At 40.9% G+C, this 16,202-nt stretch overlaps 1 protein-coding gene across 1 annotated transcript in view; it reads right to left on the bottom strand.

The window, feature by feature from the left end:
* Positions 1 to 2,797: 2,797 nt before the first annotated feature.
* si:dkeyp-72e1.6 (transmembrane protein 238-like) overlaps positions 2,798 to 16,202 on the bottom strand; it is a 21,567-nt gene continuing 8,162 nt past the window's right edge. Inside the window, exon 2 of the mRNA XM_043712118.1 lies at positions 2,798 to 3,114. The gene's annotated coding sequence lies outside the window, so the exon portion shown is untranslated. The remainder of the gene's footprint in view (positions 3,115 to 16,202) is intronic.

Raw genomic sequence — 16,202 nt, 5'->3', positions numbered from 1 at the left:
AAGTGACTTCTCCTTTCCTGTTTCTGACTCCACCCATGCTGACTCTGTAGACAAACACTCCTTGACAGCCTCTCTTTCTGCAGCTGTGATACTGTCTTTGAATAGCAATGCCAATCCCTAACATCTTTTACTCTTCTACCCCCCCCCCCCCCTCCCCCAGCCCTATTCCTTTTGAAACGTCTAAACCTTAGAACATTCAGCAACCAACCCTGCCCCTATCATATCCAAGTCTCTGTAATGGCCACAACATCATAGTTCCAAGTATTGATCCATGCTCTAAGTTCACCACCCTTTTTCCTGATACTACTTGTGTTAAAATAGACATACTTCAACCCATCACACTGACTGCAACTTTGCCCTACCAACTATCTATCCCTCCTCTCAGACTCTTTGTTCGCTATATCTGGCTGTTCACTAGCTACTCCATTCTCAGTTCTGTAGCTCCAGTTACCACCCATTTAGACTCGAAACATTAGCTTACTTTCTCTCCATGGATCCTGCCTGACCCACTGTGATCTTCAGCATTTGGAGCTTTCAGCATCTGCAGTAATTTGCTTGTACAAATAGTTAATCTGTTTTCTGATGGTCTTTCTTGAAAGAGGAATGTGGCCAAGACACCGGGATTCTTGCCTGTTCTCCTTGGATGTGAACAGAGGAGGTAAAATTAGTAAGTTTGCAGATGACACCAAAATTAGAGGTGTAGTGGACAGCGAAGAAGGTTACCTCAGGGTACAACGTGGTGTTGAGCAGATGGGCTAATGGACTGAGGAGTGGCAGATGGAATTTAATTTAGATAAATGTGAGGTGCTGCATTTTGGAAAAGCAAATCAGAGCACGACTTATACAATTAATGATAAGGTCCTGGGGAGTGTTGCTGAACAAAGAGACCTTGGAGTGCAGGTTCATAGTTCCCTGAAAGTAGAGTCGCAGGTAGATAGGATAGTGAAGGAGGCATTTGGTGCTTTCCTTTATTGGTCAGAGCATTGAGTATAGGAGTTGGAAGAACCTGTTGCAGCTGTGCAGGATGTTGGTTAGGCCACTTTTGGGATATTGTATGCAATTCTGGTCTCCATCTTATCGCAAGGATGTTGTGAAACTTGAAAGAGTTCAGAAAAGATTTACAAAGATGTTGCCAGGATTGGAGGGTTTGAGCTATAGGGAGAGGCTGAATAGGCTGGGGCTGTTTTCCCTGGAGCATCAAAAGTTGAGGGGTAACCTTATAGAGGTTAATAAAATCATGAGGGGCATAATAGGATAAATAGACCAGGTCTTTTCCCTGGGCTGGGGGAGTCTAGAACTAGAGAGCATAGGTTTAAGGTGAGAGGAGAAAGGTACAGAAGAGACCTAAGGGGCAACTTTTTCATGTGGAGGGTGGTACATGTCTTGAATGAGCTGCCAGAGGAAGTGATAAAGGCTGGTACAATTACAGCATTTAAAAGGCATCTGGATGGGTATATGAATAGGAAAGGTGTAGAGGGATATGAGCCAAGTGCTGGCAAATGGGACTAGATTAGGTTAGGATATCTAGTCAGCATGGATGAGCTGGACTGAAGGGTCTGTTTCCGTGCTATACATCTTAATAACTATAAGTAGTGCAATAGACATCTTTAATGTGCGGCAAAACCATTTAACTTTTGACCTAAAGGATAGCATTCTTAACAACATCCTATTACTGTTAGATGGAAAGAACTGCATATTTATCACTAACCATTTTTCTTTGTTTCTCATAAAACATTTTTTAAAACTTAGAAAATTCTATGAACTAGTATTCAAAATATGTGAGGCATACAGTAGTGTTCCTATTGAGGTATAAGGCTTGCCTTGATCAAGGATTAATCAAACCAAGTATGAGCCTTTATTGCACCTTTACTTCCAAAAGGAGACCTGGTTTCTTTTTAGAAATTATGAATGGATGTGTTAATGGTTAACACGCTGACCTTGGTAATGTGGCTCTAGAAATCAAAATGGAATATTATTCCTCTATGTGGTTAATAGCTTGGATAACAACAAATCTTGATAATACTTGTATGACTAAGCGTTTATCATCGACGGAGAAATCGTAGATGCCAAACAAACCATTTGTGAAGATTCTGTCAGCTATTGCATAATTAGCATAGATGTTTTCAGTTGCATTATTTGTTTTACATGAATGATCCTTTCCGGTATTCATATTAATATTTAACTTATATTTTTAAAATGTAATGAACATGAAGCCAAAACAGTGGTATATAAAACAATTCTCAAAGGAAATACAATTCAGTCAACAGCAATAGAATGCAAGGACTTTCATTACACATGTGAAGCCAATGTTCTATCACTGTAAAACCAACTCCAGTCAAATAAAAGTCAAAAAATTAGGATAACTGTTTTACACTTATTATTTATCGGCAAGGCTTTTACAGTAGTAATGCCAGTATTAGCATTAACTACTATTACTTCTTTGAAACTAATAGCAACATCTGGACTTCACACGTGTACAGCAAAACATGAAAATGCAAGAATTGCTGTCAATGATTCTATACTTCCCCTCGGTGCACCATTTGAACTCCTTCCGAAACTGCAGTTGAGTAGAAATCACTGAACTAATGACAAATTGCTCTTTTGCACTATTTGTCTCACTGCAAAAACCTTGAAAAAGTTACAGCATATTGAATGAGGTGTAACTGCATTTTTTACTATGTGCTAAGCTCACTCAATTTCCCTGAAAAATTGATTGATGAGGAATAATCATAATATTTCTATCTGTCCCAAATCCCATTCGACTACAGGACAGAAAATGTGATTATTTACAATACCATTGTTATAAAAAAGTTTATTACATTCTGATGTGCAAAATAATTTTATCTAATTCGCTAGAGCGAATCAATAAATAGAATTAAGTGGTATATAATTGTCTAAATACAATTAAAATAATCAATCCAGTCCAGTGGAACAATTCATAATTAAGAGTGTATAAACACACATTGATCAGCTGGCTTTAATGCTCTTGACTCTGGCCAAAAATGTTGATTTTTTTTTTTCTTTCTTGTAAAGATGTTGTAATAATTTTAAATGTAATCCTAACAGTCAGCATTCAGACTTCGATACTGATCCTTTTGAGGCTTGTAACGGATTCTGTAAAAATATAAATTAAAATTAGTTACTATGCATATACAAATTATTATGAATGATAATAAATCTATTAATTGTATTGGTTGGTATAGAATGCAGGTTGTCAGGAACTAAAATGTCCACGACTGTTGGAAAAAAAATTAAAATAAAGTTGACAGAATCAGTTCCCAATCCAAAAGACAACTTATTTCTTAGTAAAATTACATTTTTACCTCTACTGCTGATTTGTTTGCCATATGATGCAGCATTGGCAAATTCCCTATTTGATTGCTTCTCTGTGTCACAATTATTTTCCTGAGTTTCTTGGGGCAACTTTTTCAAGTTCATATTTCATTCTAATGAATGCCTTCATTAGCTGAGATACAGTCACACGGTAACATTACCTTATTTGAATGTAGCCGTTCGGTGTATAGAAGTTGAGTATTGCTGGAAAAAAAGCACATTCCATTGAGGCTTTTCATCTGACATTTGTTGGGATAACTTAGATGAATTTCCAAGGGAAAGGGAAAGCAATATTTATGTTGTATAAGATTAGAGAACTGACTTAAGGCTGTTATTTTCAGTCCTGAAAAGTGCCCAGTTTACCTCAAGTTGCGTTTGAAGGGAAAAATACCGCAAAGGTTTTATAAAGAGATGAAGGTAGCTGTTTCATGCTGTTACTGTGCAGCAGCAACACCAGTGGAGTTCGCCATAACAGGATGCTACCATCAAGCCAAAAGGACGTGCTGCCTATCACACAAATAAGTATTTGCCTTTTTGGAGAAGATTTGTAACTCAGGTTGTAAGTTTGCTCGCTGAGCTGGTAGATTTGTTCTCAGACTTTTCATCACCATGCTAGGTTACATCATCAGTGAGCCTCTGATAAAGCGCTGGTGTTCTGTCTTGCTTGCTATTTGTCTGTTTTGGTCTGTTGTGCTGGGTCACAGTTCTTTTTCTGAGAGGTTGATAAATGGGGTCCAAATCGATATGTTTGTTAATGGAGTTCTGGTTTGCATTTCAGGCCTCTAGGAATTCCTGTGTGTAGCCTGTCCCAGGATGAACGTATTGTCACAGTCGAACTTGTGTTTATGGATTTGGTGATGTCTTTTGGTGGCTAGCTTCCTGCCCATCTGTTCAATGTACTGTTTGTTGCAATCCTTGCAGGGTATTTGGTATATGACATTCGTTCTGCTGGTTGTTGGTGCAGGGTCCTTTAAATTCTTCGGGGCTGTTTCAGTGTGATGGTAGATTTTTGGGCTACCATGATGCTTAGGGGCCGGAGTGGTCAGATTATCATCTCCGAGATGTGTTCAATGTATCACAGGGTGGCTGGAGTTTCTGAGCATGTTGTGTCGTCTTGTTTAGGACATTTGTGCAGGAATCGGCAGACTGGGCTTATCAGATATCTGTTGTTCCTGAATATGTTGTACAGGTGTTTTTCCTCTGATTCTCTTAGTTCCTGGATGCTGCAGTTTGTTGTAGCTCATTTAAATAATATCCTGATGCAGCTCCATTTGTGGGTGTTGGGATGATTGCTCCTATCGTTGAGTATCTGGTCAGTGTGTGTGGCTTTCCTGTAAACGCGGGTCTGTAGCTCTCCATTGACTTTGTGTTCTACTATGATGTTTTGGAAGGGGAGTCTGTTGTTCTCTTCCTGAGATGATGATCAGATTACTCTGGCCTCTAGGCATCCTACCAACACACTGAAACAGCTCCTGTTGAATTTACAGACAACCAGCAGAATGAACATCATGTACAAAATACCCTGCAAGAACTGCAACAAACGTTACATCTGACAGACGGATATGAAACTAGCCACCAGGATACACGAGCACCAAAAGACATGACCAGCTATCACTAGTATCCATACACGCAGACGAAGCAGAACACCAGTTCGACTGTGACAATACATCCACCCAGAGACAGGCTAAACAAAGACATGCACAGGAATTCCTAGAGGCCTGGCATTCAAACTGGAACTCCATTAACAAACATATCCATTTACCAACCCCTCAGGAAAAGAACCGGAAGTGAAATCATCCACCACAACAGATCAACTGACATGAATAGCCAGCGGGACAGAACACAAGTGCTTCATCAGAGGCTCACTGATGATATTACATAGCATAGTGACGAAGTGTCTGAGAATAAATCTACCAGATCAGTGAGCAAACTTATAACCTGACAGAGTGCAGGAAATCGGAGCTGAAAATGTGTTGCTGGAAAAGCGCAGCAGGTCAGGCAGCATCCAAGGAACAGGAGAATCGACGTTTCGGGCATAAGCCCTTCTTCAGGAGATCAGCTCTGATATCCAGCATCTGCAGTCCTCACTTTCTCCTCGAAGAGTGCAGGAAATCCTCAAGGGCGAAGGTGAAGAGCCAGGTGGTGGTACATATCGGCACAAATGATGTTGGGAAGAAGAGGAGGAACATACTACAGCAGGACTTCGGAGAACTAGGAAAAAGGCTGAAAAGCAGGACATCCAGAGTGGTTATCCCCGGTTTGCTTCCAGTTCCTCAGGCTGGAGAGGCCAGGAACAGGGAGATAATGGACTTGAATGTGTGGCTGGGGAACTGGTGCAGGAAGCAAGGATTTAAATTCTTGGATCACTGGGGTATGTTTTGTGGTAAGCATAAATTATACAAAAGAGACGGTTTGCACCTTAATAGGTTGGGGACAAGCATTCTGGCAGGCAGGTTTGCTACTGCAACACAGCTGCGTTTAAACTAAATAGCGGGGGAGAGGGGACAAACTGGAAGTTTAAGAAGGAAATTGAAGGGAAAGTTAGAACAAAGGAAGTCAAGAAAGACAACGGTATCAATGAAGCAGAAAACTCAGAAAGGGATCATGCCATAAGGTTGAGTGAAATAGGGGTTGATAGGAAGGGTGAGGGCAGTAACAAATTCAAAATACTATACATGAATGCACGAAGTATTAGAAATAAGATGGATGAGCTTGAAGCTCTTTTGGAAATTAGCAGCTACGATATTGTGGGGATAACTGAGACGTGGCTTCAAGTGGACAGGGCCTGGGAAGTGAATATTCAAGGCTATACATGCTATCGTAAGGACAGACTGATGGGCAGAGGGGGTGGGGTGGCGCTGTTGGTAAGGGATGATATTCAGTCCCTTGCGCGGGGGGACCTAGAATTAGGGGATGTAGAGTCAGAATTTCTCAGCTCTATCCATACTAAGGGTAGAAAGACCCTCTTGGGAGTTATCTATAGGCCCCCAAACAGTAGTCTGGATGTAGGGTGTAAGTTGAATAAAGAGCTGAAATTGGCCTGTCGCAAATTGGCCTACAGTTGTTATGGGGGATTTCAACATGCAGGTAGACTGGGAGAATCAGAATGGTATTGGACCTCAAGAAAATGACTTTGTGGAGTTCCTCCGAGATGGATTCTTAGAACAGCTGTTGCTGGATCCTACCAGGGAGAAGGCAATTCTGGATCTGGTATTGTGCAACGAACCAGAATTGATCAGGGACCTCGAAGTGAAGGAGCCATTAGGAGGTAGTGATCATAATACAATAAGCTTCAATCTGCAATTTGAAAGGGAGAGGGTACAATCGGTAATGACAATTGAATAAAGGGAACTATGGAACTATGAGGGAGGAGCTAGCCAAAGTTCAATGGTGCAATACCTTAGCAGGGATGACAGTGGAGGAACGATGGCAGATATTTCTGGGTATAATGCAGAAGATGCAGGATCAGTTCATTCCAAAAATGAAGAAAGATCCTAGGAGGAGGCAGGGGTGGCCGTGGCTGATGAGGGAAGTTAAAAAACATATAAAGTCAAAAGAGAAAAAGTATAACATAGCAAAGATGAGTGGGAAAACGGAGGACTGGGAAGCTTTTAAAGGATTACTAAGAAGGAAATACGCAGAGAAAAAATGAGGTACGAAGGTAAACTGGCCAAAAATATAAAGGAGGATAGTAAAAGCCTTTTTAGGTATGTGAAAGGCAAAAAAAATGGTTAAGACTAAAATTGGGCCCTTGAAGACAGAAACAGGGGAATATATTACGGGGAACAAAGAAATGGCAGAAGAATTGAATTGGTACTTCAGATCTGTGTTCACTGGGAAGACATGAGCAATCTCCCAGAGGTAACAGTGGCTGAAGGACCTGAACTGAAGGGAATTTATATTTGCCAGGAATTGGTGTTGGAGAGACTGTTAGGTCTGAAGGCTGATAAGTGCCCGGGGCCTGATGGTCTACATCCCAGGTTACTGAAGGATGTGGCTCTAGAAATTGTGGATGCGTTGGTGATTATTTTCCAGAGTTCAATAGATTCAGGATCAGTTCCTGTGGATTGGAGGGTGGCTAATGTTGTACCACTTTTTAAGAAAGGAGCGAGAGAGAAAGCAGGAAATTATAGACCAGTTAGTCTGACCTCAGTGGTGGGAAAGATGCTGGAGTCAATTTATAAAGGATGAAATTACAACACATCTGGATAGCAGTAACAGGACAGGTCAGAGTCAGCATGGATTTATGAAGAGGAAATCATGCTTGACTAATCTTCTGGAATTTTTTGAGGATGTAACTCTGAAGATGGACAAGGGAGATCCAGTGGATGTAGTGTACCTGGACTTTCAGAAAGCCTTTGATAAAGTCCCACATAGGGGGTTAGTGAGCAAAGTTAGGGCGCATGGTATTGGGGGCAAAGTACTGATTTGGATTGAAAATTGGTTGGCTAACAGGAAACAAAGAGTATGGTAAATGGCTCCCTTTCAGAATGGCAGGCGGTGACCAGTGGGGTACCGCAGGGATCAGTGCTGAGACCACAGCTTTTTACAATATATATTAATGATATAGAAGATGGTATTAATAGTAACATTACCAAATTTGCTGATGATACTAAGCTGGGTGGCAGGGTGAAATGTGAGGAGGATGTTAGGAGATTACAGGGTGACCTGGACAGGTTAGGTGAGTAGACAGATGTATGGCAGATGCAGTTTAATGTGGATAAATGTATGGTTATCCACTTTGGTGGCAAGGACAGGAAGGCAAATTACTACCTAAATGGAGTCAAGTTAGGTAAAGTGGCAGTACAAAGAGATCTGGGTGTTCTTGCACACCAGTCAATGAAGGCAAGCATGCAGGTACAGCAGGTAGTGAAGAAAGCTAATAGCATGCTGGCCTTCATAACAAGAGGGATTGAGTATAGAAGCAAAGAGGTTATTCTGCAGCTGTACAGGGCCCTGGTGAGACCGCACCTGGAATATTGTGTGCAGTTCTGGTCTCCAAATTTGAGGAAAGACATTCTGGCTATTGAGGGAGTGCAGTGTAGGTTCACGAGGTCAATTCCTGGAATGGCGGGACTATCTTATGTTGAAAGATTGGAGCGACTGGGCTTGTATACTCTTGAGTTTAGAAGACTGAGAGGGGATCTGGTTGAGACATATAAGATTATTAAAGGATTGGACACTCTGGAGGCAGGAAACATGTTTCCGTTGATGGGTGAGTCCCGAACCAGACGGCACAGCTTAAAAATATGGGGTAGGCCATTTAGGACAGAGATGAGGAGAAATGTCTTCACCCAGAGAGTGGTGGGTGTGTGGAATGCTCTGCCCCAGAAGGCAGTGGAGGCCCAGTCTCTGGATTCGTTTAAGAAAGAGTTGGATAGAACTCTCAAGGATAGTGGAATCAAGGGTTATGGAGATAAGGCAGGAACAGGATACTGATTGAGGATGATCAGCCATGATCATAATGAATGGTGGTGCAGGCTCGAAGGGCAGAATGGCCTACTCCTGCACCTATTGTCCATTGACAGAAAGAAATAATCAAGTATTTGGGTGCTAGTGTGATGCCAGGTATGCAGGATGTACATCCCAAAGACTAGTGGATCATATCAAAAAGCAAACAAAATGGAAACACCACTTAAGACCATAACTCTTAGGAGAAGAAATTAAGCCATTCAGCCCATTGAGTCTGTTCCACCATTCAATCATGGCTGATACGTTTCTCAACACCATTCTCCCACTTTCTCCTTATAACCCTCGATCTCCTTAATATTCAAGAACCTATCTATCTCAGTCTTAAATATACTCAAATGACCTGGCCTCCACAACCTTCTGTGGCAATGAATTCCATAGATTCACCACTCTCTGGCTGAAGAAATTTCACCATATCTCCATTCTAAAAGGTCTTCCCTTTTCTCTAAGGCTATGCCCTTGGGTCCTTGTCTCTCCTACCAATACAAACATCTTCCCAACATCTACTCTGTCCAAGCCATTCAGTATGTTTCAGTGAGATCCCCTCCCCCCCCCCCCCCCCCCCCCATCCTTCTAAACTCCATCAGGTATAAACCCAGAGTCCTCAAATGTTCCTCATATGTTAAGCTTTTCAGTCCTGGGACCATTCTTGTGAACCTCCTCTGAACATGCTCCAGGGCCAGTACATCCTTCCTGAGAATATAGGGCCCAAAACTGTAAACAACTTGACAGTTAGCTGTCAGTCATAACTAATTGGTGCATTCTTAGTAGAAATGCCTCAACCAATCAGTCTCTCTTGTCTTTCAGTATAAATGTAGTTTTCTCTTTACTTTGGGAATTCTTGTGAATGGTCCTGACGAGTGCAAGATTGAAAGCTTCAACAAAATCTGTCTTTTATCTGCACACGTTATTTGGGCTCAAAGCAGATTTGAAAGAGCTCAGCTTTGCCCTCAAACATGATCAATCTTCCATGAAAGCCCCATCTCTTGAAACCGTTACCTAACCCCTCATTCCCTTCAATGGGGAATATTTGCTACTTTCCAGTCTAATGGATTCTTTCCTGCATCTAGGGAATTTTGGATACACCAATGCATCCACCAGCTCATTAGCCACCTCTATTAAGACCTTCAGATCAAGTTCATCTGGGTCTAGAAACTTATTTCCTGCAGCTCCATCAATTTGCTTAGTACCATATCTTTGTGATTATAATTTTTGCTTAGTTTCTCTCTCATTCCACCACCTGATTTACAGCTGTTTCTGGAACGTTTTTGTATCCTGTACAGTGAAGAAAGAAGCAAAATATTTGTTCACATCATCTGCCATTTCTTTATTATCTACTATTGACTCCAGATTCTCACTCTCGCGAGGAACAATACTCATTGAACCGTTTCCATTTTAAACACTTTTTATACTATATTAACATTCCTATCTTGCTTCCTGTCATTGTCTAATTTCTTCCTCCTCATTAACTTTTTAAGAAGTATCTGTCATTTCTTATTTTCTGACATATCATCTGACCTGCCCCTATCTTTGCACAGTTATATGCTTTTTCCTTAAATTTAATGTTTTCCTTTATTACTTACTTCCACCAATCCCTCACCCAATTGCGGTGGTCATTTCTTTATAGTAGGATATACTTATTCTATGTTCTGAAATATCTCCTGAAATGTCTGTCATTGTATCTCTATTGATCTCTACGGTATCCAAGTTCACATCAGCAAGCTCAGTTTTCGTGCCCACATTGTTGCCCTTACTTAGGGTTAAAATCCTGGTCTTAGATCCAGTCTACTCCCTTTCAATCTGGAAGTAAAATTCAATCATATTGTGGCTGCACATACCTGGGCCTTAACTCTGAGGTCATGAATTAAGATAGCACAATACTAAATCAAATATAACTTGATCTCTAGTCATCCAAAATGCACTGCTCTTAAAAAAAAAAACTACCTCAAAAGTTTTACATGAGGTATAGTAGACAGCAAAGAAGGTTATCTCAGAGCACAACAGGATCTTGATCAGATAGGCCAATGGGCTGAGGTATTGCAGATGGAATTTAAGTTAGATAAATGTGAGATGCTGCATTTTGGAAAGGCAAATCAGGGCAGGACTTATACACTTAATGGTAAGGTCCTGGGGAGTATTGCTGAACAAAGGGACCTTGGAGTACAGGTTCGTAGTTCCTTGAACGTGGAGTCGCAAGTGAATGGGATAGTGGAGAAGGCTTTTGGTATGCTTTCCTTTATTGGTCAGAGCACTGAGTATAGGAGTTGGGAGATCATATTGCAGCTGTACAGGACATTGGTTAGGCTACTTTTGGAATATTGTATGCAATTCTGCACTCCTTCCTATTGGAAGGATGTTGTGAAACTTGAAAGGGTTCAGAAAAGATTTACAAGGATGTTGCCAGGATTGGAGGATTTGAGCTATACAGAGAGGCTGAATAGGTTCGGGCTGTTTCCCTGGAGTGTAGGAGGCTGAGAGGTTTAATAAAATCATGAGGGGCATGGATAACGTAAATAGACAAGGTCTTTTCCCTGGGTTGGGGGTGTTCACAACCAGAGGGCATAGTTTTAGGGTGAGAGGGGAAAAATTTAAAGGGAATCTAAGGGCCAACTTTTTCACGCAGAGGGTGATGCGTGTATGGAATAAGCTGCCAAAGGAAGTGATGGAGGCTGGAACAATTACAATATTTAAAATCTATCTGAATGGGTATATGAATAGGAAAGATTGAGAGGGATATAGGTCAAGTGCTGGCAAATGGGACTAATTAGGTTGGAATATCTAGTCAGCATGGAAGGGTTGGACTGAAGGGTCTGTTTCTGTGTTGTACATCTCTATGACTCTGTGAACTCATCCAGATTAGTACTAATCTGATTTTTCCAGGTTAAATGTAGCTTAAAGACACCCTTGATTATTGCTGTCCCTTTATCACAAGCACCAAATATTATTATTCTTGTATACTTTATCCCAAATTGTCATTACTGTTAGGAGATCTGGAGACTACTCACGCTAATGATTTCTTTTCCCTCACCTCCACCCCAAAACTGATTCTGCATTCTGATCTCCTAAAACAAGGTCATCCCTTACTATTGTATAAATGTCATCCTTGATTTTATTATAGGATATGGGTGTCACTGGCTATGCCAACATTAATTCCCCATCTTTAATTGTTCAGAATCAACCACATTGTTGTGGGTATGGAGTCAGATGTAGACCAGACCCAGTAAGGATGGAAGATTTCCTTCCCTTAAGGACATTAATGAACCAGAAGGGTTTTTCTAACAATTGACTGCGGTTACTGGTTACCATAAGGCAAGCTCTTTATTCCAGATATTTATTCAATTCAAATTCTATCATCTGCTGTGTGAGATTTGTACCCGTATCGCCAGAGCATTGGCCTGGGATTGTGGGTTGCTAGTGCAGTGATGTTATCACGACAATCTTGTCTCCCCTTAACATTGCTTGCTCTTGACCTTTACCTAGCTTTTTTTTTGTTCAATGTGATATACCCCTCAATATTCTGGACCTAATCCTTGTCACCCCGAAGCTATATCCCTACAATACGATCTGTACAGATTGTGCACATTGAAGGAAATAAATACAATCAAGTTTTTTTTGTCATGAATGCCACATGCATTCAGATACAGGGCCTTTAGTTTTGTCTTTTTGTTATCTATGTAGCATTTAATATTTAGCCTCGATTGTTGGTGTAACCCTAGATTGTTTTTTTCTCTCTGTCCCTTTAGACAGTCCTCTGAGCCTCATTTCTAATATTACTGTCTCTACTGTTTGACACACCACATCTTTCCATATTTGATCCCTTACACCATCTATTTACTTTAAACCCTCTTTACTACCATAGTTAAGCAGTTTGCAAAAACAGTGTGCCCAGCATGGTTCAGATGTAGACCATCCCAATGGTACAGCCCTCACTTCCCCAGGTACAGATGTCAATCCGAACTGAAACCCACTTCTCCTACCTTTGATCCATGTATTCACATCTCTAGTATATGTATCCTGTGCTAATCTGCACATTATTCAGATAATAATCTAAACATTAAAATCTTTAAGGTCCTGCTTCTTAATGCCTATCTTGTCATAGTTTCAATGCAGAACCTTGTTCCTAGTTTTACCTACATCATTGGTAACTACGCGAACCACAATCACTGGATTCTACCCATCCTGGTGCTACTTCCTTTCTAGTCTGAGCAGATTTTCCAAACCTTGGCACTAGGCAGGCAACGCTGCCATCTTTGTTGCAGAGAATGGTTTCAATTTCTCTCACTATACTACCACTAGATTTTAGGTTGCTTCCACACTTGAATGGCTTTGTGGATCATGGTGTCATGGTGAGTTTGCTCATCCACTCTACAGACTCAATCTTATCCAGACAGGCTGAGAGACCTCAAATCTATTGGACAACTGCAGAGGTTTACATTCTTGCACTTCTGATCCTGTCCCTGATTACTGACCAAATCGTAAGACCCTATCCTAAGTGGTGTGACAGCTTCCTGGTACAAAATTCCAGGCATCCTCCCAATCCTGATGTATCGCATGCCTAAATGGAGAGTAACTTCAGAGTGCTTCGGTACAGAGGAATCTGGTTGTCCTTGTGCATGAATCGCAGAAAACTAGTACACAAGTACAACAAGTCATAAGGAAGGCAAGTGGAATTTTAGCATTTATTGATAAAGGAATAGACTATAAAAATAGGGAAGTTTTGCACCAATTGTACAAGGCATTAATGAAACAGCACCTGGTATATTGTGTACAGTTTTGTTCCCCTTACTCGAGAAGAGATGTTGTATTGGAAGCAATTCAAAAGAGATTCACCAGATTGATTCCAGAGATGAAATGTTGTCTTATGAAGTCAGATTGAACAGTTTAGGCCAATTATTATATTAGTGCTTCCATTTCAAGAGGGCTAGATTACAACAGCAGAGAGATACTGCTAAGGCTGTATAATGCACTGGTCAGACCACAGTTGAAATATTGTGGGCAGTTTTGGCCCCGTATTAAGGAAGAATATATTGGTGTTGGAGGGGGTCCAGAGCAGGTTTACAAGAATGATCCCGAGAATGAAGGACTTGTCATATGAGGAGTGGCTGACGACTCTGGGTCTGTACTCAATGGAGTTTAGGTGGAATCTGATTCCGGTTTGCAGAATACTGAGATACCTGGATAGAGGAGGCAATGACCTAGTGGTATTATCATTGGATTGTTAATCTAGAGAACCCAGCTAATGTTCTGGAGATCCAGGTTCAAATCCTGCCCCACCAAATGGTGGAACTTGAATTCAATAAAATGAAAAAATCTGGAATTAAGAGTCAAATGAAGACCATGAATCTATTGTCGATTGTTGTGTTGGAAGTAGCGAGTCTGGTTCACTAATGTCCTTTAGGAAAGGAAACTACCATCCCTATCTGGTCTGGACAACATGTGACTCCATACCCACACCAATATGGTTGACTCGTATGTGTCCTCTGATATGGGCAATAAATACTGGCCTAGCCAGGGACACTCTTATCCCATAAATGAATAAAATCCAAGGGTGGACTTGGAGAAGCGGTTTCCACCAGGTAACCTCAGAGTGAAGGGGCGACACCATAGAACTGAGATGAGGACAATTTTCTTCAGCCAGATGGCAGTGAATTTGTGGAATTCATTGTCAGAAAAAGCTGTGGAGGTCACATCATTCAGTGTACTTATGACAGAAATAAGATTAAAAGATAAGTGGATCAAAGATTAGAGGGAAAAGGCAGGAGAATGGACTGAGAAACATATCAGCAATGATTGCATGGCAAGCAGATTCTTTGGGCCAACTGGCGTAATCCTGCTGCTTATGCTAAAAGGAATTGATAAAGTGGATGTAGAGAGGATGTTTATTCATGGGGATAATTGAGAATGAGAGGTGATAGTTTTAGGCTAAGAGCTGACAGTCTGACGAAAGCCAACATTGTCTCTTTAGCTATGTTACATCACAAGATAAACCATCCTGCTTAACTTAAACCAGCAACACAGAAAAGATTTATCCCATGCAGTAATCTGTGAAAATTTGAGAGGCCAAGAACTATTGAAAATAAAAATTAACAACTTTATTTCTTAAACTATAACAGAATAATAAACTAATAACTATTTACAACTCCTTCCTCTAACCTATCTTTTACCTTCTCTTCTATAATACCAGTCCAATAAAACCCCCAATTAAGATTTACCAAAAATTCAGATTTTCATAAACAACAACCAGATGTGAAATCTTCTCTTATATCTACCTCAGTCGTCTTCTTCTTCTTAGGGATTTCTGTTTCACAGGTTACTGATCGATAAAGGTACCTTTAAGAGAGCTATTTTTCTGGGCAGTCTGCAGAAGCTGGTTGCTTGGTAGTTCTCCTCCCAACTGTTGAATTTCCCCCGGTCTTATACCCCCCAAAGCATCGGATTGTGTCATTGGCTTTTAAGATTGTCAAAATACTAAATTCAAACTTGATTGAAGGTTGGTATTTTTCAGGGTATAATTTAAACTGGCCTAATTCAAATTTGTTTAGTCATCTCCAGGCAACCAGCTAATCGAGTTGTTCGGCCAAATGTTACATTATATCTTTTCAGAATACTTGCTGCTGTGTCAGGTAGTTCTGCTAGCTTTTAACCCTCTTAAAGGTCCAGTCCACCCACATCTTCATAACAGCTACAACAGCTAAAACATGAGCCACTCATCATCCTGAGTTGGAAATATATCGCCATTCCTCCAGTGTTGCTGGGTCAAAATCCTGGAATTCCCTCCCTTAAAGACATTGTAGGTCAACCTGTGGACTGTGACTTATTTCATTACACTCATAATTAGTAGTAATATTGGAAGCATTCAGTGCAATAAAATGCCAATAGTTTACATGGACTTCATACATCAAACCCATGGCACAGAAAGGGGCAGTAGAGTCATTGTTTAGGACAGGTCATGTCCTCCTGACATCAGCCCAGCACCATCATTTCTGAACCACTGCCTGGCTTGGCCTTACAAAGCAGTCTCCAGAAAATGATGTCAAACACAGGACAGGAGGAGGTTGTCAGTACAAATAAATTGCATCGCTATAGCCACTTCAAGCTTTCAGTGAGAACTCTGCAAACTCTGTTAATTTGGTCTGGTTTATCCAGCATTAGAAATAATTTTTCTGTTTGAAGTAAAGTCTTCAGGTGCCACTCATCACTTTACTGGTACTTCTTTCTCAATGACATTGTCATTCTTGGTGTTATTTCAATGTCTGTCAGCTTTGCAGAATATACTGGGGCCAACATCCTCTCCCCATTCTACAGAAACCCCATTCTTTCTCCTCCCCAATCCAAGCTCAGGCCACCCAGTCCACGTTTTCCTTTTCACCACTATCCATTTCCACCTGCATCCCCCCCCC

The sequence above is a fragment of the Chiloscyllium plagiosum genome, chromosome 21 (assembly GCF_004010195.1).
Source record: "Chiloscyllium plagiosum isolate BGI_BamShark_2017 chromosome 21, ASM401019v2, whole genome shotgun sequence".
NCBI lineage: Eukaryota > Metazoa > Chordata > Chondrichthyes > Orectolobiformes > Hemiscylliidae > Chiloscyllium > Chiloscyllium plagiosum.
Note: the sequence above shows the minus strand (reverse complement) of the source record. Positions and strands in the feature narration are given on the sequence as shown.